The following is a 15,273-nucleotide window of genomic DNA, read 5'->3' on the forward strand; positions in this document are numbered from 1 at the left end:
GTCGTAGTTGGCCACAACCTCCTGTACGAATAAATCAATTAACCCTCGGCTCTCAGTTCGGGCTGCGGAGCAACTGAACAAGGCGGCGGTCGGAGCTGTGACGCAGTGGAGGGTGGCAGGCAGTTAGGTGGGCGGATGAGATTAAGAAGTTTGCGGCGATAGGGCGGCCGCAGCTGGTACAGGACAGGGTTCATTGGAGAGACATGGGAGAGGCGTTTGCCCTGCAATGGGCGTAGTCATGCTGCTGATGATGATGATTATGCCTGATATCGGGAGCCATGGCTAATCACTTTCGACTCTCTCATCAACTGATATCTGGCGCTAGTTAGCCGCCGTCGTTAGTATCAAAAGGTAATTTTGCAAGGTGCGTGAAATGAGGGTCACGGAGTTAATTCACTGACTTCCTGCTGCGGGCCTCGCACTTGAGATCACTGTTACGTCATTTGACATCTTTAGATTTAGCTCCATGAGTCATAGGGTTCCCGTTAGTCTTTGGTTTTTTTCACGTAAATATTAATTTTGTGCGATTAGTTGCAAAAGTAGCGAATAATCATGAATATTCGATTCATATTTCATTCGATTTTTTTATTATTCGATTCGTATTCGATTTGGCTTTTAACTACACTATTCTTATTCAATTTCGTACGGAAGTTACACTATTCGAATTCGACTGGGTACCAACGCTACACTATTCGTATTCGATTCGGTTTCGAAAAATTAGGATTCGCATGCCATTAAATTATGTGCATATGCAGCATACACAAAGATATACTAAGTAGTCAACAGTCGGATATGAAATATTATAAATTAACTTTCTCAAACGCAATGAATGTAGATGTCGAATGAATGAATTCTAAAGAAATTAATTTATTCCCACTGTCGAAAGAGAGAAGGCGTAAATATTTATGTGTCTGACCTCGAATTCAACAGCGCAATAATTCTGCCCGCGAGGTGGAGATGGAGATTACAAGAGGTGAAGCGTTCATGCAGCACTGACTGGAGATCCGTGCTTCGCTTGTGTCGTAAGTGCCAGCGGATTCCTCGCTTCAGTAAATACACAAACAACCATCTCTGCTGCGCGCTTTGTCCCTGCCTATATACTGTGGCAGCATCCGTCGTCCACGTGCCCGAATTAGCTTCAGACAACGCGGCGTAAGTGTGCAAGTGTGTCTAGCTAGCTTGTTGCCACAGCTGCGGCCGACTCTCTTACTTAGCCTTGTGCTCGATCAGCAGACAGCTTTGGGTGCGGTGCGGCACCCCAGTTCTCGCGCTTGGCTGTCCTTGCATTGTTCGGAGAACGCCGTCTTCAGATTGACACAGCACAAAGCACGAACGACCAAAAGCGCGACTTCCGTTGACCTGGGCTAGCACTAGAGCTCTGCAGGAACTATATATACCCTGGAGTTCAGTTCTCGGGCACGGAATCACTTATACCTTGACGCCCTTGGCTTACAAAAGCAGTGAGCCACTCGCGATCTAGTAATACTTACGAGTGATGACGCCAGCAATCCGGGACATGTCACGGACGCGTCGTCATTATCTGAGCATGGATGAACACAGTGTGAAGCGGATGATACTGTCACGTAGTGGCGACTGCAGTCCGGCAGTCAGAAAGACAGCGAAAACGCTTCCAAAAGATGCTCGTTATTGAGCTGTCTCGCGGCCACAAACAACTGAATGACTCGGCGGTGGCGTAGAAGCAAGCCTGCTCGGCTGTCGTCGAACAGAATGACTGCAGTTCTCGGTGGCGCTCAATTTAAAGCTGGCGAGAAACCATTCTGATAAGGCTCCAATGTAATGGCAACAATCTGGAACAAAGCGGAAGCAGCTGCGCGTGGTTGCGATCGTTCGAGATAGGCCTGATCACAACTCGCATCGCAAGCAAATGATAAAACGGAGCACCGGCGGCTTTGGGCGTGAAAAAAAGAAAAACGAGCAGTATACAAAGATTCCTGGCAATATGAAACGCAGAAACATTACATAACATTGCGCTCCGAGGTAGAGAGGAACTGTCGGTAAAAGCAAGAAAACGTTTACGCGTGTTCCTTAAATCGCGAAAACGAATGATTGTGAGTCTGCGCTAATACGGGTTCGCCGGTCCGTCCAGACCAACGTATACGAATAGAAAGTGCTCAAATCCACCTGTCCAGGAATGAGGATTAATGCAAATTGTTCCATTGATATATCAATGATACGTACACTGTACAGTACAGTGTACACTGTACAGTACACTGTACAGTGTCGAAAGCTGTGAGTGAGTGAGTGAGTGAGTGAGTGAGTGAGTGAGTGAGTGAGTGAGTGAGTGAGTGAGTGAGTGAGTGAGTGAGTGAGTGAGTGAGTGAGTGAGTGAGTGAGTGAGTGAGTGAGTGAGTGAGTGAGTGAGTGAGTGAGTGAGTGAGTGAGTGAGTGAGTGAGTGAGTGAGTGAGTGAGTGAGTGAGTGAGTGAGTGAGTGAGCAAACCAATGGAGGAACCAGCGACTATTTAAATATTTTCACACTACCACCGCTCCGCTTGCGAAGAACATGTGCGTTGGTGGGTTATACAGGAGTCTGGGTCTCTAATCCTAGAAATGTTCTGAAGGCTCTTGGCGAGGTGTATGATATGCAGAGCTATAGAAGACACCCGTGCGCCATCCCTGCGTACCATCTCCTACGCTATTTCGCTGCAAGAAGAGCGTCATGTGGCCCGCAAGTACCGCAAGTGTGGGCGCACAGCTTCGACAGACAACTTCGGGAAGAGACGCCCATTATCGATACGATACGCCGGCACCAACATAGCGGTGGCCTCAGCATCGGGTAGCGAGTGTTCAGTCCTGCTGGGTGGCTGGAGAGGAGGGGGGTTCGCACCAATCCAGCCCGGGTGCTGCCGCTGCTACCGCGGCGAGCGTGAGCAGCGGAGCGCGGCCCGCGCCGAGGAAGAGGAACCTGACAGCGCCGGCGAGCGCGCGATGCAAACACACAACGCCCGCGGCCGAATTTGGGTCAGTCAGCTGCTTCTGCTCTCCTCCGCTCTTCCCCCGCCGGCGGCGGCGTCTTCGGCCCGTTTCGCTTTCGGCCTCTCACTGGTCGCGCTGCGCGGAAGGGAGCACAGCGGCGAAAACGGGCTCGGTCCACCTGGATCGCCAGCGATGCGCTTAGCGGCCAGACACGGTCACTCAGCCGCGGGCGCCAGGGACCAGCCTACCGCAGGCCCGCCGCAGCCGTTGACCGAGCAGCAGCCGTAGAGGACGTCTCATCGTAGTCGCCGTCGTGTTCGGGTACAAGCCGTCCTCCACACCCACACGGGATAGAGGCTGAGCACCGTCAGCGAGCTGACGAAGGACCTGGCGGATTTTATGAAGGCTACAACGACATGTTGTTGGCCACGGTGTGAGAAGCTGCCTTTGATCTTCCGCTGGCCAGTTATAGCTACTGCCCTGCCGTTGTTTAGACCCGCAAGACGGAATAGCTCCTTGATGTTTGGCAGAGACCGGCAGTTGGTCTGAATGGCCTTCCCAATGGACCTCCAGTGCTACGTCCATCCTTCCAAAGGAAAAAGGCGAAATCGACGTACTTGCAACTGCTGCTTCAACAGCCGCCACAAAAAAATGCTGCCTCAAGTTTCCGGATCGATCCGCCAGACAGTGAGTGGAGAAAGTCTTCTTTGAAGACCAAACTACGGGCACAACCGTGTAAGGACGTCCGCAACGGTGGGAAGCTTGCTCCTTCGTGAGAGTGTCCCTCGCAGCAGTGTTACACCACCGTGGCGCATTATTCATCGCTGACGAGGAGTGTTCGCACAGTGGTGTTTGTGGTTCGGGCGGTGCGGTCCCCGCAGTCTTCGCAATCCGAACTGGACACGTGTCTGCCATGTGAGAGGGCGGTGGCTACGCGTGGCTCGCGGATGTCCCTGCTCACGGCGGCCAAGAGGGCTCGCGGGCCCCTCAGGCTGGCCCTCGCCTTGGCACTTGCACTCCTCGTGCTCATACTGGCAGGTAGGCGTCCCCGCTTTCCTTCCTCAACTACAGTGATAACGTGCGCTATCTTCATCGCCAGCATAATCAGCCAGGTGACATCCGCCCCACTACTACACCCCAGTCCGGCGTCTATCTGTCTGGCAACTGCGATCCACCTGATCCCAGCAAATTTCCTAATCTTCTAAGCCCCCCCCCCCCCCCCCCCCCCTCCGACTTTCGCCATCCCCGGCTGTTTCTCTTCGCTTGAAACGCACAGTGTTACCCTAACAATCAAGAAATCAAGAAGGAGAAATGGGCGTGGGTACGGCATCTAATTCGAATGCAAGATAAACGATGCTCCTTTAGGTTAACGGAGTGGATAGCAAGAAATTAATAGCCTATCAGTAACGCCAGAGAGTTAGGTGGACGCATGCAATTGGGAAGTTTACGGAGTGAAGTGGCCGCAACTGGCACAGGCCAAGTTTAAGTGGAGGGGTTTGGGGGAGGTATTTGTCTTTATGTAGACGCATTTAACCTAGTGAAGATGATACTGACTCCAACAGTGCGTCGTTTTTTGTTTTTTTTTGTCCACATTTTATGTCGCTGTCAAGTCCATTCATTCGTCTCAATTTTGGCTGGGATATCGTTACTCGAGCTTATTCTCTAACCCACGCTGCTCTTTTCCTGTCTATAAACGTTACCCCTATTATTCTCCTTTCCTTAAGTCACTGCTCAGTTCTCGCTCTTATTTTCTGCTATGCATTATCAACTAACTCAACTGTCTGTATTAATTAAGTCGTCAATCTGACCTGTATCTTTTCGTTCGCGTCGAAGTTTCAGCCCCATAGGTGGGTACTACTGAGTACAAATTTGCATGCTTTTCCCTGAAACAATGTTGTTCATCATTCATTATCAGTCAACTTGCTAGTAACACATGTGATGCCATACATACTAGTTCCAGTGCCTCCCCACCTTACTATTCGCTTGTCAGACGTGCGACATTACACAAAAACGTTAGCGAAGCAGGTACACCGGGCACTAGAAAAGACGTCCTATTGCCGACTTCATATCCGGTATTCTCTGCCGCGCACCTATATTCTTGCATGCCACATCCATTACAATGTGACCCCCTGAAGCCAGGTATCGAGCCTGAAAGCTACTGATTCGATAGGAGGACGACCATAGGCAACGGACCTCTGCCGTGCCGGATTCGTCAACTTGGTGATAGCAGAAAAAAAAATTCGGAGATACCACTCCGGAAGCCGCTGCCACAGGACGCAGAGCACGCTATATTGCCATTTCGTATCGCGTTGGCTACGATGCAAAAGCACCTAAAAAATCACTTACATTTTGTAGAACGTGTCAAGTTTCTTGTGACCTGCTTAAATTTAAAACACAGAAATATGACTCCGGTACACTCTTCGCGGCGGTTTGCTTTGACGGAGCAAAGTGCTGCCCCAGGGGAAGTAGTTTTGTAAGAGATTGCCAAGATTGATAAGGTCGAAAGCCTCTGCTCAGAAAAAGGGGGTTTCCAATCCATTGAAAACTGTGAAAAATCTATGGAGTCGAAAAATAAATACCGCCTCTTGAAAAAATTGTTCGACAAGTGAGTAACTAGGCTGGTGAACAGCCCAGAGAACCAAAGAATATCGGTGCTCCTATGTGATGCATTCCGACGTGAAGCACCTCTTGAAAAAATTGTTCGACAAGTGAGTAACTAGGCTGGTGAACAGCACAGAGAACCAAAGAATATCGGTGCTCCTATGTGATGCATTCCGTCGTGAAGTAACACACAGAAAGGAGAGGATTATGTTAATACTCTACGAAGCACAGCTATATTCTGAGATCTCCCTCCTAGGCAGTATCTGCAAGGTGTATACGAAACCATGTATTAACGGCCAACCGTTTCCTTTACACTGCATAAATACTCGCTGTCCAACAAAAACTGCGAGACCGATATGCTTGCCATGTTTTCATAATACGTTTGATGTAGATAAAACAGTTCAGTCGCACCTGAGAGCCAATTGTAGCCCATTTCTGCGAGAGAACGCGCCTGCGCAGCGCGACAAAAACTGCGGGCGCTCTTTTGATATGTTTACCCACAGCTGTACTTGGGATTCTCTCTTTGGTAAACTACATCAGCGTTACTGCCTCCCTGGTATGTCGCAACCGGAAACACTGACGTTCAACTGGAAAGCATGAATGTTATCTAGCAGAGCCTGGTGGCTGCACTGAAGCACATGCTGCGTGCGGTGATATGAGGCTTAGGTATCTCGTCAGTAACACCTCTATATACGACCTGGTTTATACATAGCGGTATCGATACCAGTGCATATATAGGTGCCAATACTTCTAAGTGGCCACGTGAGCCTTCTAGTGGGAGCTGTCATCGGGTGAGATCTCGGCACAGCTATACTGTTGCCACCTTTCTGCTACGTTGGAAGGCGGAAGGTCTGCCGGATTATCTTTTTCCATTTGTTTTACGAAAGCTAGCATTCCTTCTCTAAAGCTAAGTGGCGGCAGCGTATCCCACCCACCTCAGCGAAAAATTTTCGCCCAGTATCCTCGCGAAGAATACGACTTGGATGAAGCGGCTTGGAATGAAAGGAGCTCGACTCGGCAACGATCACCGGTCGTCAAATAATCGTCCATTGTCCACACGCACAGTATATATAAAGCCCAGCCCACGTCTGCCGGGCGTCGCGCCGCTACCGGCTCAGCGGGCGCGGCGATTAAAATTAAAGATAGCCCTCACGGGCACTGCTGACAGCGGCGGCGGTCAGGGCGTTTTCCTCGATGCTCAGCCAGATACTTTCGCTCTTCCATTATTTATTTCTCCCTACCCCGCATGCCACGAGAAGAGAGCAGTGAGAGTTGCGAGCTTCGAGAAGAGGAAGGCGGCCCAGAAAGGAGACCCGACGGAGCTGGCCGTCGCCGTCGTCCTGTTGTATACTGCTGGCCAGTCCCGAAAGATTGGGCCCAGAGCGGGAAAGAGGAAAATGAAAACAGAAGCCAAAGGAAAACGAAATATCCGCGCGGAGCCCACAACGGCACGCTTGGTCGGCACGTGGTCAAGCAAGAGGGGAGGGAGCGGTCCAGCGTCCAGGACATACAAAAACGAGAACCAAACGAGGATATCAAAACGAGCTGCGCGCGCTCGATGCTTTGGCCAGTGCCAGAGAGGGCAGCGAACTGCAGCGGGAATCAGCTGAGCGGCGGCGAGGTCGGCACAAGGCCGCCGTCGCTGCGCACGCGCCGCTGCCTGCCGCCGCTCCCCGCCGATGCTGCGTGGACGGACGTTCGCGGCAGGCAGGCAGGCAAGGGCGGAACGCTCGGGAGCGTTCACGAACTCTCGTCAGCCGAGGACGACAGCTGTCAGAACTGGGCGCCGAGCGCCTCGTATGCCGCTCTTGGGGCTTTTGAGCAGCCTGCATGGTCTCTGCGCCTCAAGTGGTTGTGAGAAAGAGAGGGCGTGTTGACGAACGCTCGCAGAAGCTCTCGACTGGCGCAGAGAAAGTAGAAGGGGACCGCAGACTGCAGAAGGGTATCGAGGTCCCTGGGAGAGAAGATGGTTCGAGAGAGGGCGGTGGCGGCGACGCTTTCGTTTTCTGTCTGCCGCGAAAGATTCCTCTTGGAGGAAGGTGGTTTGCACGCCTTCGTGACCGGCTGCGTGGATCAGCGAGTGCTGTCGAACGGGGGCCCGGAAAGGGAACGATGCGCTCGCCGGAGGCTGTTCTTTGTGTGACGAAGGGGCGACTGTACCGTCCCCTTCAAGTTGCGTAAGAGCAGTCACGAAGATCACGACGACGCCGAGGATTCGGTGCTCGTTGAAGATTACGTTAGGAGACGTACGCCGATCCTCCGACTCCATGTCGTTGTGCTGTCGCACTGTAGTCGGTGTTCGAATGGAGTGCGGATAGGCAGTCGACTGAGAAACGTACGCAACATAGCATGCAGCGAATATGTGTCTCTATATTTTAACCCTTTTAGGCGCCATTTCCGTTTCCATGAAAAAAATACATATTTGCCCCTTTAAATAGGATATTGAGGGCTCAAGAAAGATATAATATTCGTTTTCCAGCGTAAAATACAAACGGTTAATTTTTTACAGGAAGATGCAAAATTCCATGAAAAGTGCCATATTTGGCAGAAATAGCAGCATCGAAATGCCAGGACTAGTGAAATAGTGGAATCAGTTTCTGTTTGCAAGATGCATAATACGCTTTAAATTGCGAAAATATTTATGGTATTACTAGTTGCAAAATTTGTTTGCATGAAAATGGCGGACGGCGCTCTACCTCGCTTGCTGCTTCGCGAAATAATATTTACTGTATTCGCTATATGGCGACCTGAAGGAAGCTAAGTTCACTTGAAACAAAAAAAAAATTACTGCTAGACACAGCCCATGCTCAGAAAAAACTGCAAGTACACTTTGTGCTCAACTGAGTACAACGCGTTAACAGGTTAAGCATGTCTATTTTATTACAGTCGAAGGAAGTCCCACGCTCTTCATCGGCAACACATTGACTAACTCCGGAATAAAACTGAGGCAAGTCTGAAAAGAAACAAATCAAAAATAACGGGCACGTATAGCTGTTCGTATAAGGTAAAGTATAAAACTGTTCTCTTTGCCTGCCTTTATTTTTCTTTAATCTTCTCGTCGTATCGACACCCTGTTATGACATTACCGCTCTCGTCATCATTCAGGTGATGCGTACTGCCCGGCAAGCCTTTCTCACCATCAACTTGCATTGAACCTTCAGAAAGAATGGCAAAGGGCAATAGCTTTAAGGGCTTTCAGTGCATTTTATACTCAGGCAAGCAGCAATTGCATCCAGCAGCTATTTAAAAAACGAAAAATAGGATGCGGAGGAAAGCCAAAGAAAGACTCACGCCCGTTCTGACGGACTGCCAAACAATAACGACGAGAGCGTAGTGCTTGCTACGTCCACGCGTATTTCCTGCATTTGTTGACGTCAGTATAACATTCATCGTAGTTTTCATGCAATCTCGGCGACTATCGTTCCTCTGCAACGAAAAGCCACTCTGCGTTGCGCAGTAACGAGATTCGGACGAAACCGGAATCGATCGTCACGATTTCGACGTGGTCGAAAGCGTCGTATATACTGTACGTTGACAATCGAAAAATAGGATACAACACATTCACGCCTCTTGATGCGTGGAACGTGGCTCGCCCAATATCTACTCGCTTTTGATACAACGAAATATGTTCACAAATTTTCCTAACAGCCTGCGAATACAAAATTTCAGGCTACGGAGTGAATCGCAACAATGCAAAAGCGCCTGCGTTTTGTTGGCTGAAATTAAAAATGAGATGTTCTGTTTTTCGCAAAACATGCCCATTGAAAGATGCAAGCTTATTGTGCGGCACACATTTTACTCGTGTGCTTTGACATAATTCTGCTCGAGGAATAAAAGGAGTTTCACCTACTGATTACAAGAGAGCTTATTGAATGTTATCATGAAGTGCAGGCCACTCTGCGTTTTCTTCTAGTCGTCTAAAAGCTTTCACACAAGAGAGCATATGTGTGCGGAACAGTTGCGCACTGAGCTGTTGTCCTTCTTTTGATACAATTCACAAGAATGAGTAAAACCAAGCAAAGCCATTGCCAAAACCAGCCGCAGTAGACATCTCCCTGCTTTCAGATCCCCATGACCGGTTCTAGCTACAGTTGGAGCAGACGAGTTACTTTTGATCAAACGTATAACAAATACTGCAACACACCGAGGCTAGAGCCTAATTTGAACGAACACACTTAGAACACATTTTCAATAAACTCCCTTGTTCTCTCTTCAGAAAAAGAAACCCTAAAGATTCTTTTGGCTCATATCTCCGCGTTATACCAGCCACGGCAGCGATTGCTATCGGAGGGGTACGGCACAACTCATCGCAGGCGACCAGCAACAAGACAGTTCGCGGAAGGGACGAAAAGCGGCAGCTTGGCAGAGTGCTTGTAGCTCAAGCCGAGGCATACCCAACAATTGTAGACGAAAGCATTTTTTGCGGGAAACCGTTTATGAACGCAATTTTTTTCATATAATGTAAGGTTTTACTATAGCAATCAATATATTCGCAGGTCAACCGACGGCAGTATCGTATTTTGTTTTTCTATGAACATTTTTGCTGTCGTCAAAGGCGTTCTCTATTAATTTTCTATGGGAGTCTTAACTGTTCGATGCGACCGATGGAAACACCTTAAAAGAAAGATTTTGCTACAAAGTCTTGTAATTTTCTTATTTTCAATATTTCTGTCCAAGAATGTTGGACATACTTTGCCTATCAAACGGCCGCGGCTTAAGCCATAAAACAGCTCGCAAGGCCTAAAGATAGATGGCAGGCTGTGGGAGGTCGTTCTCAACTTCGTATTCTCGAAGAGTGCGACAGTCCACTTAGCCCTTGCGTCTCACTCAATTATTGCTGCGACGAGTCCATTTTGACAACAATCAGAGGAGCGAATTCGGCAGTAAGCTTCTCGGCACATCGACAAAGCTTGGCTGATTTGAGCTCTTAGCGTTGACAATCACATAAAATTCAGCGCTTAAATTTTTACGCTGCTTTAAATGACTCCCAGGAGTCGCTCGTTTAATTGACTGTCGAATACCGCTTTCACAGCGCTGGCAGACAGCTACAGTTCAAGAAATCTCTCAGCAAGAGTTCCGCACAGAACATCTGTGCGTTTGCGGGCAGGCATGAATGGTGTTACTGCAATTGATGAACGTAAGCGCAGAGGCAAGCAAGCTTTACCGAAGTGCTCTAAGACATAGCGTAAGGCCGACTCTGTCAAATGCTGTCGCGTGGGCTGGTTTCTCAGCCTCTCGTGTCTTTCGCTTCCGCCCCCTGTTTTATTCATTGTTACCTAGCTGTGGCGTGGTTGACCTTCACTCCAAGAAAATTGCGTGGGGTGAAGGCGGCCGTCGCAGGAACACCGCGGAAGCGCACAATCTTCGCGGGCTTTTCCATCCCCTCCGTTATTATCTCGTACAAACACATTACTTCGTTAAGCTTCGTTAAGCTGCGCTTCTTTTATTTTCTTTGGAGGGGGGGGGGGGGGCTTCGTTTATCGGCTCCGTCGTTAAGCCTTGTAACTTTGTTTGCTATACGAGAGGAAAATTGGCAGCCCTCTGCTCGCTGGACGGGATCAGATCGCGCTCGCATTATCGTGAAGATTATGCGATATTCGAGGCTGTTCTCGAGGATGTATGAACGTTATATGGAAAGTTCCTATTCCTCTGGTCTGGGCTGGCCTGGGCTGGCCTGGGCTGGCCTGGGCTGGCCTGGGCTGGCCTGGGCTGGCGTGGGCTGGCCTGGCCTGGCCTGGCCGACAGCGGTGGTCGACTAAAGGAAGCTTCTTTCAGGTCTACCTCTATGCCTTTCTCAGAAATAAACCTCTCCCTCTCTCTCTTTTGAATCAATGTTGGGTCTAGAATATTTGCTTGCAAGCGTCCGAACTCGGGTTGCAAGAGAGAGGGCCAGTGGGATGACATAGTGTCCGGGAGACACTGTGCGGAGGCAGGGCACATTAGAGCGCGTAGTGGTCGGTGTGGCCGATGAGTTTGTCAACCACTCACTCCTCGACGGAAGAGCGAATGGGTCTTCGGGTACTCGAGAAACGCTGGTGATGTTTGTTTTGAAAGTGAGAAAATATAGTTAAAACAGCGCGAAATACGGGACAAAAGAAGGAGACAACACAAGCGCTGACTGAGGTACATCCCGAGGGACTTTTACAACGTGTTCCGCTCACTGATGATGACGCAGAAAGGGCAGCCATCCTTGTGGGTCTTGGCTTTGAAAAAGGCTTCAAGGTGGAGCACATTGCCTTTCTTGATTGAAGTTGCTAGTTTCGTCAGGTTGGCCTCTTCACATTTTTTGATGGCCTCATTGCTCACGTTGATCGGACAAAAGTTGCTTGCAATGGCCTCTTGAGCCATGCGTTCATAGTCCTCAGTGGCGAGAGCAGCGAAGCCCCCTTCTTGTTGTTGTTGTTGTTGTCCTCTAAATAATGGCACGTACCCACTGCGGGGGATTGGCCAAGACACAGGCGGCGACTGATAGGTGCTCAGAAAGTTAAACAAACAAAAAAAAATGATGGATTAAAAACAATAATTATAATCCATCTGCGCTTGTGTTGTTTCCTTCTTTTGTCTCGTCTTTTGCGGGGTTTTACTTCAGAACCTTCACCTACAAGCCTAGTTTCGTCACACTTGCGAGAAAATAGCCCAGTCACTTGGCCAGGCATTTCTGAACACGTTGACTATTAGTTCAGTTTACGTGATTTCGCAGTAACATCAATTAACTTGCATTTTTTTTATAGAAGAATTCATTGCCAGCATACGTAACATTGTAAGCACTGAGTCTGCTTGCTGCTGTGTACTCTGCCGTAAGCTATTGTTGGCCACCCACTCATACGTTTCGCAAGGTACTATCAGCGTCAATTGAAACGCGAACAAGCCAATTGAAACGCGAACAGCACAACTCGCAGATATTATACTAGGGAGGCAAAATACATGAGCTTACCTTGCGAAACGTATGAGTGGGTGGCCAACAATAGCACATGGCAGAGATACGGCAGCTCCGTGCGGTGCGTGTGTCACTGAATCAACCGCTACGAAGATAGGCTGAACACGCGTTGGCAAATAAAACTACCGAGATACAACCGTCTCAGTCGCAGTCAAGCATTGGTTTCTATTACCCCGATAAACTACGTGGCGTGCCTGGAAGCGGAACTTGTGACCACCCCCACATTGTCACGTAGCGGTGACGGAAGGCAGTCCAGAGGAGTGGCAAGCAGATTTGCGTGCAGTGCTGAAGACCAACTATTTATTTGGACAAAATTGTGCCCTCGATAGAAGGGAGCTTCACGATGTAAACAGTGCCACATACACTGGTCAGCAGTCGGGGCCAGATTGACATATCCGAATGACGGTGCACAAATAAATTACTCTTCTTTTCCTGGAAAGCTCACAGGAGTGACTACGCGAAGAAAACTAGCACAGTTAATGGGCTCACTGTTAGCTAAGAACGATGCCGACCGCACACACAACTCGGCTATCGCAGCGTTAGTTTACTATTGGCCAGCCAGAACGCTACTGCGGGCAGGCTGGTGAATGCGCTTGGTTTCGAATGGACGAAAGGGCAGCCATACGGAAAATCCTCAGAATCGACGAAAAGGTTTTTGGAGCTTTGGTGATGCGCGCGCGACATTCTCGCGGGAATACAGTGATCAGTGTCCCCATCCCAGCGCTCTAGAAGTCTTTTTGTTTGTTCTATATTTTCTTTTTTCGCGGGTTCCAGGTGTGTACCACCAAGCTCCTATTGCAAAGGAAGCGACCTCAGACTCATCATCATCATCACAGCCATCGTCATCCAATCATCAGACGTCGCACCAGTTCGAGAGTCAACTCAGCAGTCCCACAAATGCTGCCTCTGTTTGATGAAAGCCAGCGCCGAGCATTCCAACGTTGCGGCGCCTCCCAAGAGACGACGAGGAGGAGGAGAAGGAAAAGGAGTTCGCCTCGGTTCAACGACAAAACGCCTCCTCCTCCTCCTCTCCACTCTTCTTGGGCGAAGAAACGCGATCGCTTTCTCCGCTGCCGCTACTCGTGCGTAACGCTGCGACCACGACAAAGACGCGCGTCGTTGCACCAGTGCGACGCTCGGTGCGCTTCCTCGACCGATTTCACCGGCGGCCGCGTGCAAGGGTGCGCGAGTAGACGCAGTGCGGCGTCCCATAGAAAATGCGCCCTCCCTCCTCCCCTGGGACTGTTGCGTCCAGCCGTGCACTGAACCCGCGCTGCCTCTGGTCGCTAAATCATCTGGGCCGCAACGGATTGGGGCTGAGCGCCCGATGCATGGTGGCTGCTGCTGCTGTTGCGGTGGACTGTGGCGGCGACGCCTCGAGGAATGACGCCTCTGCGAGGCTGCGAGATCTCGATCTCGTCTTTTTTTACCTCCGTCGCAGTCCAACTGTGGTGTGCCCAAGGGTACGCGGAAGCGGATAAACGCTCTCATTAGGTAACAACTGCTCCGATTTCGATTAACTTTGCTTCGAAGAAAGAAAGGAAATTGCACTTTTGGGGCTGATGGACGTAGAATACTTACGTTTCCGTGGCGTATGGAAGAAAAGTGTGTCGATGGAGAACTGTCGAAGACATTAATGACGATCGGAAAGATATATTTTGATGAAACACTTACAAGCAAGTACCGCACCCAGGCTACGAGGATTGTCGTAGTGCATTGTGCGCACCAAAATTCCAGTGCTTGAACATTTTTTTTACCTTTTTTGCAGTCGACACGGCGGCTAGAGACGAACCTTCAACTTGCACTCAGTACCAGAACGCGTACTGACGCACCATTTTAAAAGCTAGTGGCGGCAGATGGAAACATAAATAACCTTTTCGAGTTAGATTTCCCGCTGCGGCTGCGTTATTTCGTTGAGTGTGGAATGCGATCACGTTTGTGCACCGAGATTTGGCGTAAAGAAGCAGGTGGCGAAAATTAAACCCCAGCTCTCCACCCCTGCGAGTCTCCTACAGCCGCTCTCTGGAATCTCGCGCGCGAAGTTCTATGAATTATACATATGAGGGACTGAAGAAGAAGAGAGGGATGGTCCGTGTGGAGCATGTGGTGTTTTCGTCGATGGGAAACTGCCCTTTACACAGACACTGAAAGTTGTTTTCATTTTATATGCACGTTAAATCATCCTGCCTTTATTTCCTTTAGTTCTTTGACAGCTTTGTGTTTGTTTGCCTTACGCTCAACATCGCACGAGTACGTTTCAGCCTTTCTCCTAGCTATGCTGCAGCATCATAAAAAATAAGACTTCTCATCTCAACCCATTTGTTAGTCAGCTTCAAGTCTGCGCCTTTTTTTCTTTCTTTTCCGTTGTCTTAGCACTGTTGTTTGTAAACATTTGACGCCCTTAGAACGATCTGTGTACAGCTTATTCAAGATCACGGTTATGAGACAGGCTCATGCTAACTCATGCTCATGCTCATGCGACTTTGCCCGGTCATGTGTGGCTGACCGGACAAAGTCGTCAGATATGTATAATGCAAGCATAATGTACCAACAGCTCGTGAAGTTCACCCAAAAAGAAATCCATAAACCTTAGAATTTTTGAAAAAAAAAAAATTGGGGTACACCTTGAAGTCTACTGTCTGACAGAAACCCGTCTCGTCGGGTTGGTACATGACAAAAATAGAAGGCGCCAACCAAAAGAAAGGATGAGACGACGTTTCGGCTCCCCCACCGGAGCCTTGTTCACAATATTTCTTTTGGTCGGCGCCTTCTATTTTCGCCATAGGGGTACACCCAGTT

Source organism: Amblyomma mixtum, chromosome 6 (assembly GCF_055824585.1).
Source record: "Amblyomma mixtum isolate Tamu chromosome 6, ASM5582458v1, whole genome shotgun sequence".
NCBI lineage: Eukaryota > Metazoa > Arthropoda > Arachnida > Ixodida > Ixodidae > Amblyomma > Amblyomma mixtum.